This window comes from Acyrthosiphon pisum, chromosome A2 (assembly GCF_005508785.2).
Source record: "Acyrthosiphon pisum isolate AL4f chromosome A2, pea_aphid_22Mar2018_4r6ur, whole genome shotgun sequence".
NCBI lineage: Eukaryota > Metazoa > Arthropoda > Insecta > Hemiptera > Aphididae > Acyrthosiphon > Acyrthosiphon pisum.
In genome coordinates this window covers 109128361-109147950 of record NC_042495.1, presented here as the reverse complement: position 1 = coordinate 109147950, position 19590 = coordinate 109128361, and the positions used below count along the sequence as shown (strand labels likewise).

Genomic DNA, 19590 nt, shown 5'->3' with positions numbered 1-19590 from the left:
ATAACGGACCATATAAAATGATAAAAACATTATAAAGTTTTCATTATTATTTGCAATATCGTATATTATTATTGATACATTTTATTTCTCGATGTCATTATACGCCAACATAATGTAAGCGAAACCGTACTAAAAAAAATCATTAAATTATCAAACTTAATTTCCTAAAAAAGATTTATTACACATTTTAAGGATTGCAGAATGAAAAATAAGAATTTCAAATTGACGGTATTATAAAAATACAATGTTTCAATACAAAAAAATATGTAGGTACTTCGTACTAAAATAAGATTATTTGTATTATGACGATATTGGCATTGTTAAATCAGCAATGAGAAAGAATGGAAAAAGTTTTAAAAGTTTTGACAACAGGATTTAGAAAAACGAATTTAAAATTAAACGTGCAAGCGAAATTAAAATGACATATTATTATACTTGTAACAATCGAATCTGTTGAATCATTTTTGAGAATATTAAACAATGATCTGCACGTTTTATTAAATTCTTCTTCTTCTATAAGCTTTTTATTACACCTAACTAACCATTTTTTATACAGAGTTTTAAACTAGAGTGCGACTGACAATATAATTTATTTGAACGGTTGTATAAAATACTTTTCACGTGTTTGGATAAAAAATGTAACAATATTTCGGGAAGATACAAAAAGAATTAATTTTTGTATTTACACTAAATATAATAATAAGATTACCGATTCATTCAATGCGTAGTTTAAAATTTATATATTTAAATATCTATATAAGAATGTAATAAATGGGTAGCTAAAAATGTGTTCGTTCTTAAGAGAATTGCATTGTTATTATTACAAACGTATAAAATAATATTATGCTTTCTCCCTAACAATCGATTGGAATTAATAGAAAAACGGCATAAATGTGTCTTTTGTGTTGAATTTTTAATGATCTATTATTCAATTCTTTTTGTAACGACCTCGGGATATATATTTTCAAACGATCGGGAATCACATTTCGTTCAACAGGCAGTGCAAATATTATCTTAATTATGTTTAAACAAGGTTTTTATTAATGTTCGTTTATTCATTTTTTTTAGAAATGAAAGTCTACGTAACTCGGAATCGTATACATAAATGCCAACGGTTACCTTCTAAAAAACCACTTGTTTCGGCAATAACTCGATAATATTTCAGAGTCACGATGCACGGTGGTCGACTCAGTGTTGTACTACTACTACACATAATATAGTCGATCCTTGAACCCACATCGTTTCTAACATGCGAACCTTAAAAAATCCAACCGAAAAAAGCAAGCAAGGACAATTACGCTTTACGGCTAACAGTCTAGGTCAAGTGTACGATTTTAATGTTTAAAGCGTTAAAATTATATGAGTTTAATCTCTTTATTTAATTAGTAATAATTACAAAACTATTTCCTCGACTATTTCTTTTGGACTACCTAGCCACCTATTATAGGTACATTATAGGAGGAACAACAAAATCTGATATTATTTTATTTAGCCATTGATGAAAGTTAAAATATTGAAAAACCACGTATATAATGTTCGGCTACAAATTATTGAAACATTGTGCAATGTCACGATTCGAATAGTAGATGCCTACGTTTTGAATATATAATAATAACCCTGTCCATAAAATGTTTGTAATGTTTGAATATTCAAAATATTTAGTACCTACATACATAATATAGGTAAGCTAAGTGAGAAGATATCGCTTAAAAATAGGATCTATACTGTTAAAATGTTCAATGTGTAAATCACTAAGTAGGTATTTGCTGTAAAGTTAATTATTAAAATTTAATTTAGTTGAGGTACATGATTACTTTTGGACTTATAGACGAGCGGTCACATTGTGTTCCTCAGAGCGTTATCGAAAAATTCTGGAGGGTTTTCTTAAAAAAAAATGTATCAGTAGACCAGCTGTAATAAAACTGTATATTGAGATCTATTGATGTTGTTTACCTGCACGACAACCCTGATGCAAAAGGCAAAGATTATAAAATCGGTAACGTATGGTCCATATGATATCAAGTATGGAGTACCTACATATACCTATTAAATTAATATTTAAAGTTATAAGTTTGTTATGGTACAACAATAAAATATAGTCTATACCATCATATACCGACATACCGTGGCCATGCATTATAATCACCGCTTACCATAACAAGTCTAGACAAATTGTTTAATATATTCGTCGTGTGTCTTGTTCCGTGAAAATGTACAAAATCATTTGCATTTTTACGGATAATTTCTTGACTAAAAAAATAAAAAAATGAATAAAAGCGAATTAATATCCGTGTTTGTGACGTGAAATAAAAAAATACGAAATGTAAATGGCATATTTCTGAACAATACTAGGTATACTTTAATATGACTTTATATACTCGACTACATGGGTTCGTGGAATCAAAACAGTGGCAATAACGCCTACGCTATAAACACCGTGCAGAAATATATTGTGTTTTTTTACTATAGGTGGGCAGGTACAATAAAAACTGCGAACACTCAACAAGTATAACATGTGACTTCGAAACTAAAAAAAAAAAAAGCTTTTGAAATAAAATACAGTATAGTAGGTATACATATAGGTATACAATAATAATGACAATGAAATACAATATATAGTTATGCGACGGTAAGAAAATATTGTCCCTGACGATTTATGATTTATATCGATTTCCAAACCACTGAACAATTTATGGCTACATAAATAATATTAATAATTATTTGAAATTTGTCATTTCCGAAACGAAAGTCCAAGGATATATGCTTGTCTCGGTCGTAACGTACTTATGTTTTCTGTGGGCACGCGAGTTAGTATAATAATATGTTACGCACAATATATTATGGATTGATTGCATTTTAAATTTTACACTTTCAGAGATTATTGCCTACCGCTGTTTATAATGTTTATATTCTCTAATATTAACGCAAATTTTAATTAAATGCGATTCAATTTTAAGTTGAATTTCATATGACTTGTTTCAATTCATACGGTTTTGGATTTGAATATTTTGAAATACACAAAATTTGGTCTTTGGTTATTCATGTTATAGTACATTGTTATTCGTGATACATATTTACCATTCATACCCAAAAACTTTGTAATTATACATAAGCTGCGTAGGTTAGTTTGTTACAGATAAAGCAGCATTACGATACGTTAAATCGTTAATTTTCAATCAAAAGTCATGGAATAATAATTAACGGTCTAAAATTAATTTGTATACATCATATTATAACAACTTCACACCTCACAGTATAAGTATTATGCATTATACATATACGTTATGCATAATATTTTACATTTACATATAGTCAAAACTTGATGAAAACTTAACACGCATGAATAACACTTTGTTTACCGCAAAATGATTAATAATGACATATTATTGGTTATCAAATAAATTAATTTAATTTGGAATGTTAACAGTTTAAATGATTAAAATAAAATTAGATTTATGTAATTTATTTTCTTAAGAAATTGTAAGATACGTTTCATTACATAATATTGATTAAGGATTGGACTCGAGATAAGTCTGTTTACGTTTTTTTTTAAATACGAATGTGTTTTTTTTATTAAATATTACAATTACCATATCTGTTGTAAATCTAATGATATAGTAAATGACAGTGCTATAATTAATAGGTCATTAATATAGGTAAATTGTTCCAAAATGAATTAATTATAATACAAATATAATTTATCTATTTGAAAATAAAGACAACAAATATTTTTCTACTAAAAAAATTTAAAATACCATTAAAGTTTGTTTTGTGATTTTTTTTAGATTTACTATAGAATTAATGAAAATTGTTATTTTTATCTTCCAGTATACGTTTAACTCTATTATACTAAGTTATTACAAGTGTTTAGTAATTTTGTCAATAATTTCAAATACTTACAAAAACATTTATAGTTATTAATCAAAATGAAATACTTTTCGATATTAATAACCATCATTATTGGTTTCTATACTTCAAAACTTCGTCCACGCCAAAATACCGAATCGTGAAAACTTTATGTCTTAAATGTGACATTATATTATTCAATATAATATTTTCTTAAGTTATGTAATTATATATAATGTGTACCTACCTATCCATTAATGATATTTAGGATTAGGCTCGGGATTATGTCTGGGATTATGTATATATAATATACATTTATACGCATCATTAAACGTTCTCGTTACCTATATAAGCTATTTTGCACCATTATTTTTTACAATCAAGTGTTATGGATTGTCTGCTAGTTGTCAAATATACCTAACTTTTAAAATCTGGACGTTACGATAATAATGATTACATCTAGGGCAACAAATTATATTATAAGAGTCCACTGCGGTACCACCAGACCTCCAAAAACAAAAAACCCCATGACGATTAAACTTAGACGAGATAAATAAATTAACCAAGACTTCCGCTCTATTCAAGGACTAATTATTTTAAAAACGGGATAGTTGCCAAAATCAACTTTCAATTCACCAGACACATTGCTGAGTATATATGGGTTAGCAGATACGCGCGCGCAGGCTTATGATAATGATATAATATATTATTATATTATACACCTCCAGTGGACTTCAAGGACTGCGATTTTTAATTTTAATCATTGATTATCGTAACTATATTACATATCATACCTACCTATAATTTATACGCATTATTATATTTTTATAACGGGTGAGAGCGCAAGACTGAAAATGTAACAATGTTTAATAATAATAATGTTATAATGTAAGGTTTAATAGATTTAAATATTTAAAACAAAAGCGAATCGAGGGTCTGCAAGGCGGAAAGAGCAGTGGAATAAGACAAGGAAAAACGGGGAGAGAGGATGGCGGAGAACGAGAAGGAGCGTAATTATTATCATGGTGCAAACCATAATATTCATAATCGTATAAGCAATACCTCCAATGATTAATATCCTGATGAAACAAATTACCTTTATTAATATTAATGCGCATAAATATATTTTTTTTAAGTGCTCGTGTCAGACATGTATTATATACATTGTTAAGAGATCAGTGTTAAAGATAAATATGCACCTATATACTTAATTTTCATTCGCTCCTGTATTATTTTATTATTATATAATGTCAGCTTCGACACCTACGAGCAAATATTTATAGTTCTATTTAATTTATTCGTTTAAATCAATTGAACGTAATTTATATTCGTTTAACTCTGCAATAACTTAATTAAACGTCAATAAAACATAATATTTTATTGGTGAATATAAAGTACACACAGATATTGTTTGATAAACATAATATAACCATTAGGTATACTACAGGTAGGTAATTGATTGTTCATTATTTAATAAATGTCGATTTAATTCCTTTGATCATTGTTTCGCGGATAATTATGTTGTTGAATACATTCATTGGTATTTGATTCGTTTTATAATATATATATATAATATACTCAAGAACATTTAGGTACTTGCAAACAAGTTTAAACCTAAAATGATGTAAATTACATGTTAGGTTAGTCAATTACCTTAATGCGCGATCATTACTAATAATAATACGTATTAAGGTTGCATATTTTAGTTTGACATTAATCATTATAACTATTTAAAATTAATGATAGTTACAAAAAGAAAATATACCTATTCAATTAATTAATTGCAATTTGCAATTAATTGAAGTGTAGATAATTTGCATTCATATATTATTTCATTACATAATAATATTAGTTATTATTTTTTGTGCAGGTTGAACATTTTAAATATTATAAACATTAGCAAACCATTTTATTAAATTTGTTATGAATCTATTATCTATAAGTAAACATTTGATCAAAATATTTACAATTATAAAAATTATATAATCATAATATTGTATAGGTTTATATCTTTTTATCTAGGTTATTATGTTAATATGGCTCTATGGTTTATGTTATATATATATTAATATGTATATTGGCGATGACAGAAATAACGACTTTTAGCGTCTCGCGAAGAGATACATCGTGGCAAGAAAACCATGATTTATATTAAGTTTGAAAAAAAAAATTATTATTAGATCCCATGGTCAATATACGATATTATGCGAAACGTGAGATTATTTTAATGCTTTCCATGACACGATTTTTTTGAAGAAATCGGATTGGAGATTTTCGAAAAAAATTGTTTGATTCGTCGACAACGATTTAACAGGAATTAGCTGGTGGGATGGTTGAGCGTATTATCAAAAACGAATCTATCGTTGCGGTACGGAAAAAGTTGCACAAAGTTCAAGGGAAATGAAAAATCCAATAAAAAAAAAATTGACATTGGAAAACCCGCATTGGTTGGATACACACCCACACATATATATAATACGGGTCGAGCCGTGTTCCAATTCGACAATAAAGGCCGTGGGTATAACTGCAGTATGAGTAAATATAATTTCACGAGGAGTAGGTATACCCACCGAATTAAGTGAATTTTTTCTACACGATGTTTGATTGCGGATTACAAAAACCAGGAAATGTTTTTAGTGAGCACTGCGCATTGTCTATATTATAGTCAAGCCATTTTTGTTTTCCATCATAATATTAAAGAAGTTTAACAACCACGACGACAGGTATCGGGTATCTGGTATCGGGTTGATGCGCATACTGTAATATTATAATAAATGCGTACAAAATTACAACGTACCTACGTCTTTTATTATTTATAGTAATATTATGTTTTGATATTTTTTTGCTTAATGAAATATAAGTCATTCGGAATTGGCTAAAATTAAATTTTTCATTATGAATAAAAATGAAACGATGCAAATCACTACGGTTTGTTTAATAGCTTATTTTGGTCGTTCGTCATAATTGTATATTATGTATTTCTTCATAAAGTCACGATAACAATTAATTAATTTTATGCTTTGCAAATTGTCTTTTGGCTTACTACGTCTTATTAACGAACGTTTACTATATTTCCGTTGCTAATAATATTATGTAGATTGAAATCACATGTCTAATTTGTGATACAAAATTCGGTGAGATTAATAAGCTAAAAAAAAAATACTATAATTATCTAAATCGTTTATAATAGTTTTGGCACGATTTTTGGTAATGCGTATGTATATTTACAAGAATAGTAAGACCTATAATGACGTATGTCGAGTCTAAACTAAGGAAGCAGGTGCACGTCAGATTATATATAACGAACAACATTTTCTAGTGTACCTACCTATTGATTATTCGATTTAAAAAATGGACTATTCAATTTAAATTTAAATTTTTGTCCGATTTGAAATCTATGTGGATCATTGTTTTAAAACCTTTATAATGTTTCATATATCAGCCTAAATTGATTTAACCTATACTACCAATATCTATTTATGTGTACCCACATATTTTAACGTTGAAAAGCGGATGTATAGTTAGATACACCTATTATGTTTGGTTTAATTAAAAAACAGAACTAAAATAATAACAACATATTATTTCAGTTCTATAGGTTGGTAGCTGAAAATAAATTAAATAAGTATAGGTAGACGGTTTGATAAGAATATCGAATGATATGAAATATAATGTTCAATTCGTACAGGAAATAATAATATGATAAATGTAATCGTATTTTTATATTCATGAGCATGTTTGGAAGATCATTAGTTTAACAATATTGTTCTATTAATAGGAACTTCGACTTTTTTTTTTTAATACGCAGTAACAATCTTTTTATAATAGTTATAATCAAGTTATAATATACTGCAGGTAGTGAACAGAGATAAATATTAGATTATATTCCTACAATATACAGTAAAAAATGTGAAATACTATACTAATTACTATACGTCATATATCGTTATAATAATATCGTGTACTCCAGTCTACTATAATGTCTCTATAAATATTCAAGCTAATAACCCGAATATAACTGTCAAATAACAGTCAGTGTGTACAGTCTGCGCAGTTTATACCAGTTCGTTTTTTAGATTGAATAAATATATTATTTCAATATCGTTATATTATTATGTTGATTCGTCGGTCAAATAATAACTGAAAAACAATTCAAACTCGATTCTGCCTTAAACGACGATGTCCATTCATCCGCATCATTATTTGTGTAATAATATTATACTTCAACATTTGAAAATAATTACGATTGTCTGCTTTAACGACCTTATTAAAAAATGGTTTAAAGAAAGACAGTTGTACACAATAACGAAATAAGGGAATATCGCATAATAAAATGGGTTCTGAATATTATATAATATAAAGAGCTTTAAATCATTCATGGCTTGGTTTTATATTGTTGATGGGTGGGACGAAGGAGCTTCCATATTTATAATTATGTTAAATTGTTAGAGGCAATTATAAAACATTGATTATCCGGGGATATCTTTTCCATATAATTTCATTTTATGTCAAGTCAACTTGGTAATTTTTACTTTTAGAACTATAATATACTATACCGAATAAACAAAGTTCTAACATAATTAAATTATATATAATCAATTTTCTGAAATTAAGGACATCGATCGATCGGAATCGTTTTATTTTAAACCACTGTATATGTTTAAATAATTATAGATATAAACTAAAATAATATTTGATGTTTAAACATTTATTTATGTTTATAATTAATTTAAACACCACGATAAATTCTGTGATGTAACTCCATAATTTTTTACAACAACATTTTATAACTGCAGTATACTTGTAATATCTAACTAATTCAAGGAGGTACCTACGAAGACGGTAAAAATTGTAGGCATTTTAATCTTCTTAATTATTGATTACAGCTAACCTATTCGATATCACGTGTCAAAGTGATCTTTTTTTATTATTATATTTCCGACCAGTTTTTATAACACGAATTCCTCAACAAAACAAATACCTATAGTGGTCAACTAGGAAGTAATTGTATCGAAAACCTAGACCTAATTGGAATGTAAAAAGAAAAAAAACGTGAATGTCACATGGATATCAAATCAATTCAATATCATTCAGACACTATGCAGTCACTGCGACACTGCGTGCATACTTACATTGTTTTTTGATATTTTTTTTTAAACTTCTGTTATAGTAATTGGGATGGACAATTTATGAATTCTTAACGGTAAAAAAACGAATACCCGCACAAAACAAAATTTTTCAGAAAATATCGGTGTAAAAAATACTTGAGTATTGATTAATCGTATTCATTTTGTACAAATGTAGTCATATACCTAGGTATAATAAAATTTACTGCACTGTGTACACCGTGTAAAATAATTTGTGGTTTACTCTATATAACAAAACAAGTAGGTAGGTACAATAAAATATGTTTACCGTATTAATGCAAATAGCATTTCAGTACAATATTTTATGATGGGTATAGGACGAACGATAATTTAAACAATTATCACACGCCTGTTATAAACATATTATAGAAAGGCGATTTCGTATCCGCACACCTTGGTGGAAATTAAAAACAATAATTTAAAACGTATTCATATTTTTGAATCGTCTAAAACCATATTATTATGTTATTTGATAAAACAAGAAGAAGGTGCTTGATGGAATAATCGGCTTTTTGAAGGATGAGGATGTCGCAGATATTGAAAAGTATTATTCTAAACCGATATTACCTATATATGTGTTGGTGCTTCACAGAAATGAAATTCTTAGATTTTAAATGAAATTATACAATAACTACACTTTTATAGGTACACATGCAAATATAGATATCATTTAATTTATAATTTGTCCATCATAAAAAAAATATGATATACATAACTTACTAAAAATAAATAATAAGCTAATGATTTCATATCTATTATTTGTTGAGAAATGTACCTAGATATTATTGTTAACGTATATATTATATCCATAAATTAATCGAGTCACGGGAACTTTTATTTTTACAATTAAAAAAAGTCAAATGCCAAAATTCGGCCAAATAAATGTACTCGTTTTTTTTTTTTTTTTTTACTGCCATTGTTGCTGTTGGGTTAGCATAATTAATTTTTAATTTTCGAATATTTTAAAAGTTTCAATTCTTCGTTTGGCTATAGTATTTTATAAACGCAGCCATAGAACATTAACTTGTTTGTTCTATTGTGTTATACTATAAAGCGTTAGCTGATGTTAAGCGTTGTACCTAATTGAATTGATAAATACAATTGTTATTCATTATACATTGCAGCAAGACGATAAGCATAAAAGTACACTGCAATATCTTATATTTTCAAAAATGACAAAAATACGCGTTTTTACGTGAAAAATATAGCAATCTCCTTGATATAATAATAATAATAATAATAATAATAATAATAATAAATGTTATTCAAATGTTTAATCAAAATTATATACGTAAGACTTTATATAATTTATAATAATATAAAATAATAACAATACATGTGTTCACTTTTGATTGTTTTCGAAAAACAATAATCTATATTGTTATTATACCAAAAACATACGAATCTTGAATGTGCTATGAATCATATAAACGTGTCACGCCGCATTATAGATAATATATAGGTACTAAATTAACATAACAAATTGTTTAAAAATTTCAAATCAGACTTAAGGCGCAAACACAAGTGCGCTTTGTTTTTCTAAATCCACTTGTCGTTTTTTTTTCCAATTAGCTATTATAATTTGAACGTAAGAACATTTTCGTTACCTACCTACTTAAAACTTTTTTTTTTAAATGAGAAAATAGTATATTGAACGATTAGTTATTATTCCACTTATTGTGTTACTATGACGTAGTACAGTTGTAGTATACTGATAATATTATATATTTAACACAATTTTTCATCTATTCATAGTTTTTAAAATTAGCGGATCTGTGACAAACCTCGTCAATCAAAACTCGACGTAAAATATTACGCATGCAATATGAATATTAACTATATTATAGTAACTGCACGCCCAAGTAAACTATCAGCATTTATCAATATCTATACCTTATCAAAGAATTACTCGCTGAATTTTAAAGGATCTTGGAATATAATACATATTATAAATAGTAATTAGCCGACAATTTTATAATTATTACAATAATAATATAGTGAAATAGGTTAAATAATCTAACAAAAACTGATGGAAAACTCAATTAAGACGTATCCTTGTTTAAGTGAAAATGTCATAGTTTAAACACAATTATTTTACTTAATGTTATAATAATATGTTACGTAACATGTACATTGAATTAAAACGCGATAGATCGAGTAAAAACCAAAATAAAAATCATTAGTTTGGAACAACGCTCAAACTTAATCGTTTCGTGCACTATACGATATGAATAACTATGAGCTAAGCATACATTTAAAATACAAACTATTATTATAATTAATTAGTTAATTGTAATCAATAATCGATTTTTTTTTTTTTTTAATGTGATGTAATACTATAATTTGTATTGACATTTGAGGTTCGATGTTTGGAAGGTTTGCATACAAGTCTAGTAATAAAATAATTAAAAGTGAAATTAAAAGTGAAAATCAATATTATTATACCACCACTGCAAGGCAATTAATAATTAGACTTGGTCATTTTGTTTAAACGAGAAAAGTTTATCAACAAGTTAAAAAAAAATACCCATAAAAATAATATTAATTTCATGATTATAATATGAACACGAATCGAGTCCAATTATTAGTATATATTTCTCAATAAAAATGATGTGAGTTATTAGTACACTTCTAGAAACATATTATGACATTATCTAATTCATGTGTATTATAATATTGAAAGATACTATTGGACTGGACATAATACAAATTATTTATCATCGTCAATGCTATTCAATATACATTTTAAAACGTATTATTCACTACGTCTGTGTGAACTTAATAATTTGTGACATTCAATTTTGTTAGAACTCATACGGGGAACCTGTATGCGTAAATTTCATCACATAAAAAAACCCAAAAAATATTCGCCGAAATACATTTCGATCATCGTGTGGATATAATATTGTTATACCCCTCGTGTTTAACTGCACTACGCTTTGTAACGTGCGAGCGAAAAATTAAACCGTCCTTTTTTTCAAAAGTCATCAAAACTACACTTCTGTTATTGTTATACTGCTCGTAAAATATATTCATTCGGTTGTGTGCGGAAAACGAATGTGTTATTATTATTATTTTTTTTTTATTACTATCGCGTTTTTTTTTAAGTTTTCATTTCGCTTGTTTTCCAAAGTACCCTACACTGTATAGATCTGCATCGCCAATTTGACGAATAATAACAACAATGGTATATATGCATATTATTATTATACCTATATTACGTAGGTACCTAAAAGAGAACATCGCGACGACAGTCGTTATATACACTTGTAACGACGAATCGTGTGACGGGTGTGTGAAGACAAAAGATCTCGAGTAAAACTATACATCTGTCACGTTTGCTCGGCAGATATCAAGTTTTCAAAATTCGCGTGTCTCCGTTTCGTGAAAATTTACCTGCGGCGTATCCGATCTTCTTGGTGTGAGTGTGTGTGTGTGTGTGTGTGTGTGTGTGTGTGTGTGTGTGTGTGTGTGTGTGTATGTGTGTGTGTGTGAGTGCTTGCGAAATGTCGTCCTGCTCCACTCAGAGGGCAATAACAAAAGGGTACGAAATAGACGCCAAACGAGCTCGGCACGCACGTCGTAAAAACTTGCGACGAGTGTCATTGTGTATCCGCCTCGTATGTACAATATAATATTATTATCATTATACGAATGTATTAGCAGAGAGGAGACGCATCCTGCGACCACGCCGGCTGGTTGGTGGTAAGCATTTCGTCTCCAGTTCATCGCACACCGTACCTAGGTATGCCATAATGTAGTTACATATTATTATTAATATGATTATTGCGCACATTGTGTATCATTCGATTGTTTTTTTTTTTTAATCACAGGACATATATTATGTTATAACATTGTTTTACATCCGTCACGTTTGCTCGGCAGATATCAAGTTTTCAAAATTCGCGTGTCTCCGTTTCGTGAAAATTTACCTGCGGCGTATCCGATCTTCTTGGTGTGAGTGTGTGTGTGTGTGTGTGTGTGTGTGTGTGTGTGTGTGTGTGTGTGTGTGTGTGTGTGTGTGTATGTGTGTGTGTGTGAGTGCTTGCGAAATGTCGTCCTGCTCCACTCAGAGGGCAATAACAAAAGGGTACGAAATAGACGCCAAACGAGCTCGGCACGCACGTCGTAAAAACTTGCGACGAGTGTCATTGTGTATCCGCCTCGTATGTACAATATAATATTATTATCATTATACGAATGTATTAGCAGAGAGGAGACGCATCCTGCGACCACGCCGGCTGGTTGGTGGTAAGCATTTCGTCTCCAGTTCATCGCACACCGTACCTAGGTATGCCATAATGTAGTTACATATTATTATTAATATGATTATTGCGCACATTGTGTATCATTCGATTGTTTTTTTTTTTTAATCACAGGACATATATTATGTTATAACATTGTTTTACATCCGTCACGTTTGCTCGGCAGATATCAAGTTTTCAAAATTCGCGTGTCTCCGTTTCGTGAAAATTTACGTGCGGCGTATCCGATCTTCTTGGAGTGTGTGTGAGTGCGTGTGTGTGAGAGGAGTGCGTGTGCTTATACAAAATGTCGTCCTGCTCCTCGCAAACAAAAGGGTACGAAATAGACGCCAAACGAGCTTGGCACGCACGTCGTAAAAACTTACGCCGAGTGTCATTGTGTATCCGCCTCGTATGTATACAATATAATATTATTATAATTATGAATGTATTAGCATAGAGAATACGCATCCTGCGATGACACGACCACGCCGGCTGACTGGTGGTGAGCATTTCGGCTCCAGTTCATCGCACAGTGTATGATGTAGTTACATATTATTGTTATTATTATTGCGCTGCACGTTGCGTATCATTGCGTTCGATTGTTTTTTTTTTTTAATCACAAGACCTATATTATTATACACGCGACTACCAGACATGATACCGATATTGATAAAAATTATAATATAATAACAATTTATTATTACTAAACTGTATAGGTAGATCCTGTACACTTTAATTGATAATAATTATACAAATAATCTCGCAAATAATTAATAAACGAGTGAGTGTGTGACAAATTCCGTTTCGTACATTTTTGACGACGGCGACGTATTTTGATCTCCAGCAGTATATATTTTTGTTACCAAATTCTTAAGTGGTTTTGGTTGTGTAACTTCGATTTCGATAAAACGTTGAAGCAATGTTTAGAAATTCGTAGGCACACCATTCGGTGGTCAATTAATTTAATAAAATCACTTGTGAACAAAAAACAAAATAATCAGTTTTAATGTTTCAATTAAATTACGAGTTAATTATCGGCCAAAAACTGTTGTTATTAATTATTATAGACATTTATATTGTACGTGTATAACGTAATAATTTGAAGATAAAGAATTATGGTTAGACGGTGAGATAAAGAAATTATAGATGGAAATAAAAATACGCGTTTGACAATAATATAACTTTCCAAAATTGTATTGAATTCACTCTCATGGACCCCTACGAATATACGCGCGCAAACACACACAGAGTTTATGGAGGGGGTCCAGAAACAAAATATCCCTTATTAGTTATTGCACTTAAAATATAGTATTATAGATTGTTATAAATAAAGCTAATTTAAAACATAAATAAATCAAAATACACATTTTTTGAATTCATTACTTATAGAATAGTAAATCCAATATACATAATAACAAAATAATAGCCAACAGGTAAATTATATGTTAAAATTATAGACAACGGCACTAAAATGTATTTGTATATTTTTATTTTTGGTGTATCAAGAAGAAGGGTGGTTTCGCTTCACTGAACAAGTCTTTTGGGGTAAAACCCTTTTTACTCGTCACAGATTACACTAAAATTATGATTTTTACCTAATGGAAAAATTCAAAATTATTTTCTATGTATTTACTCTTATTTGTTTTTAGAGTTTCTTTTAACGATAACTCTGTAATACATAAACAAAACTGAGTACCCAAATATTTATTATTGATTTATTCATCTCCAATAAAAATGTAAGCATTATTTAATTCTTCTTAGTTGCTTTTATCCTAAAATGTGTACCATTTGCTCACGTTTGAGATTATATTGTAGTTATTTACGTTGGGTATATAAGTACATTATGTACCTACAGATTATAATATTCAAGAATCAAGAGTTATTTTAACCATTCGGTAAAATACATATTATATTGTATCTCGTATCAAATTATTCAACTAAAATTTTAGCAGTGCTTTGGAAATGTACGAACTTGGAAGGTAGTTTTAATTTTTTGTTTTTGAACTGTTGTGAGTATATTTGATTCCATTGTTCTTAAAAACGACTTGTTGAAAGTAACATAAGAATCTCAAGGGGACAACACAATGGTCCATAACAATTAGAGATTTTATAGAGAATACAAATTTGCATATACACCTCAGTCTGCATCTGAAGAGGATGAAAAGCAAATCTACACTTGTTTTCCACAAAATAATTAAATAAATTGTTGTTTCAGGTAAGAAAATAACGTTAAAGTAAATACAGCTCAGTAATGCAAATTTACTTTATCCAAAGGCGATGTGATTAATGTGATTTTATTAGTTAGTTTTTATTTCAAACATTTAAAAATAATATTATAACAATAGGTATCTATTAACTATTTAAATGGATACTCCTAGACGAAAAATTAACCTGGAGAATCTACAAAAACCTCGTCAAAAACCATAACCGAGGATACATAGCAAGGATGATAATCCTGTACCCATTGTTAAATCACAACTCAACACTGCAGATGAAATATATTCTACCACTGCGGTAATAATAAGACCACTCTTAACCTACGCAAGCCCAGGATAGGCAGCAGAATTCCAAACAAAAATTAAAAATTACCAACTTGCCAAAATAAATTACCGAGAATAACACTAAAAGCCCCTCGGTTCCAGCAAAATATACGGCTTCACGGCGACACCTACTTTATCAAAATAATATATTTTTTTTATGGCAATTATTTATACACAAAATATAGGAAGGGAGAAAAATTAAAAAAATATATGAGAAAAAAATAAATAGAATTTTTACTATTGATACAAAGTTGAATGTATACCTATGTCCTATACCTAGGTCATAAAAAAATAATCGTATTATTGAATTACGAGTTAGATTATTTAGAAATTTGAAGTAATGGGTGAAATGAAGAAAATTATTTAATATAGGTAAGTACTTCATTTTATTATAATATGTACATTATATATATGGTACATGACATAACGAAAAACGTATAAATAACAGCTGATTCAAAAAAATATATATTTATTTTAAATAATATTATTAAGCATTGTATTATAATTAAAAATCATGTTTTTTATCAATAAGAACCAGTTTTTGGTTCTAAAAAAATGAGCTGTTTGTACCCTACACTGTATGTTTATATACAATATATGTTTTTTTTTTCACATTTAAATAAAACTATTAAAATATCTAATGAACAAAAAACCGAATGTCCCAAACAGTATAAAACTACATTTTATTTATTTTAGATTTCAAGTACAGTCAATTATTGGTTGAACAATGGTGTTGTAGGTATTCATATTATCGTTTTAGGTACACTTTATTTGGTACAGATAATAACCCATTTAGAACCCATTTAGTAACACATTTATGCAAAACGCAAATTAAATATCTAGACTATATTATGTTATAATTTACTACCTAGGTAAGTTACTATGGATGATTGATTATAGATTAGAAAACATCATTCCGGTTTACTGAACTCAAGGTTTTATTTTGATCAAATTGTATTTCTTTATTTTTTAATACGTTTGTTAAATTTAATTTTAATAAAAAAATCATTTACGTTTAAATTTTAGTGATAGATATAAATAAATACAATTTTTATTATTATATGATAAGAATTTATATTTTCTTCGGCAGACCGAAGCAGGGCTGGCGCTGACTGTAGTCAAAAGAGATATCCAGGAGTTAAGACCAGATTGGCATGGAGACCTAATGCATGCATATAATAGAGAAGAGTGGAAGAATTTGATATTGGCAGTAAAGGGCCTAAATGGTCTATAATGCTACAAAAAAAAAAAATTGTCTATGTTTGTTGATAAGATCGTATGAAACTAATATTGTGTTTCGACTGATAGCAAAATGATCAAAAGAAACATTTTATACTTAAACTAAGTACGTTTAAATATTTATTAAGAACTAGATTAAATAATCATTTAAACTTTATTGTAACAAATGAAAACACTCTGTTTATATTATTTATTTTATAAACATTTATTATTTATTGTTTTAAAAAAAAGTTTTTCTCGTTATTAAAAATGAATTGGAAGTTTGTGGATTTTTCTAAAGTAAGCATACTAATGTAAACAATTAAGCAATTCAGTGATTCAAGCAAATTTTATATTCCATTTTTTTTTCTTTCTTTCTTTCTTTCTTTCTTTATTTCTTTTTTTTTAGTCATAATTAAGTCAACAAATCTGTAACCGGTGGAGATTTTAAATTTTGGACAGAAACCTTATCGTTTATTTAAAATAAGTATCTATGTATAGATGTGAAAAGTGCATATATTTCGTATCGACAAATATACTAGAAATGTTATTACAATTTTAAATCCATAAATGGTGGTATAGGTAGGTAGGTAGGTAGGTAGGTGGGTCAGTTAGGTATTCATATTAAATTTTGTGGAATTGTGTTTGGAGAAGCCATTTATAGGAATAATATATAAACTCAAAGCTTTTACTTCATTGTTCTAGAATGTATATTTATCAATACCCCGAACGGTAATAAATACGACACGGGAGTATAAATTGCATACCTACCCGCCGATACAATATGTACCTACGGTTACGGTATAAATCATATTACACAGAGACGCGGTCGAAATAATCGACTGCGCAAGATTTTTTATTTTAAAATCAATTTGTTTATTATTACGGTGTTACGTTCGTATAACTTGTCTATATATATTCTATATATATTTAGATATTATATAATATCTATATAAAACCTGAGAAACCCGAGCTTTTCCGGTACAGTGGTAAATTGAATTATTATTATTATTATAGTCACGTGGAGGTCGGCTTACCTTAAAATTGGCAACGATTCTTGCCGGACACATTTTCAAACGTCGACTGACCAGTATAGGGGCTGCGGAAACACTCCTCGCGGAAGCGCACAAAATCGAAACTTTCACAGCGAAATTGTTATTGAAAAATCTCGGGGAAAAAAATATTTAAACAACAAATTTCGTCCCGAACTCGATAGTCAATAGTCGGATACAAGTGAAAACTTCGGACTCGTATCTGTATTATAGCGTGTGTGCGGTGCTCGCGAGCAGTAGTTGCAGGTCGACCGTGTTCCAGTGTGCGATAATAATAATAATTCCAATAGAGTCCGATCGATGTCGGTCGCTGGAAACCGGCGGCGGATTATATTTTTTAATTAGATGTACGATTTTTTTTAATTTTCGGCACGAGAGAGAGACGAGATTCCTCGGGAACCGGAAGAATCGATAAAAACGACGACCATGACGACGACGACGACGAGAATTACAGCGAGGAGGAGATTAAAAAACAATATTATAGACAAATAAATAATATTTTAAATCGACGCGAATCATCGATGTTTGAACGGCGCGTTACGGCGGGGCTTTCGAATTTTTCGCCGATCGTCAGACTCGCACACGAGTGAGTGAGGGACTCTCGGAGATGGTATTCGCGGAACGTCGCGACGGAGAGCTAGCGCAACGCGTAGTGGCCTGTTCGGTGTGTGTGCGTGTGCGCGCGCGCGCCCGATCGTCCGTCGTCGGTGTGTGCGTGTGTGTGTATCCACGCGGTCGGTCCGGGGGGGAAGTCCCCTCCGGCCCGCAGAGCGCGCACGCGGTGGACCGGCCGTCGCCGCCGCCGCCGATCGAGAGCTTGCCGCTGTGTGCGGTATGTGTGTCGCGCAAACGAACAAGTGGAAAAACAATAACAGCAAGAAAAAAATAATACGAATAATAACGATAATAATGTTATGACGACGGCCGCGACGGCGGCAACGATGACGGCGATGACGACGACGATGACGGTGGCGATGATTATAATGTTATTAGAATGATTATCGCGACGACGCGGCCCTGTGGGTCATCGGCATTATTGCGGCGGGTGCGAGGAGGTTACAAGAGCACAATATTATGATATGGGTACGCGCGACCCGTTCGTGCTGGGCTCGAGTGGACGATGAGGTTTCGAATGTCAAAGTGCTCGAATTCGGTCGGTCGCGTCATCGGGTCCAGAAGTAATGTGACATGGTTATCGTTGGATTTTATATTATTTTGTACCTGTAAATATTTATGAAAGATTACGGCTATAGTCGCTAAACGAACGAGTTCAATGCATATTATAATAATATATAATGCACGCAATAAATATACGTATAATGACACGAACTTTGATGACATATTATACCTATTATGACTTTTGGGCGTGCGAATTCGCCTCCAAGACGCGCTGACCGGTCACTTTTATGGCGAGCTTATCAATAATAATTGTTATCATCGGTAGACAGAATTGCAATATACTGATAAGGAGGTAGGTACCATTCAAATATAATATGTTTTCTCTTTGCATTCCTCCGTCACAATCGCTTTAAATTCTTTA

At 30.0% G+C, this 19590-nt stretch overlaps 1 protein-coding gene across 1 annotated transcript in view; it reads right to left on the bottom strand.

The window, feature by feature from the left end:
• Positions 1-18703, bottom strand: part of LOC100169090 (protein phosphatase PP2A 55 kDa regulatory subunit) — an 82755-nt gene extending 64052 nt beyond the window's left edge. Inside the window, exon 1 of the mRNA XM_003243887.4 lies at positions 18036-18703. The gene's annotated coding sequence lies outside the window, so the exon portion shown is untranslated. The remainder of the gene's footprint in view (positions 1-18035) is intronic.
• Positions 18704-19590: the final 887 nt, after the last annotated feature.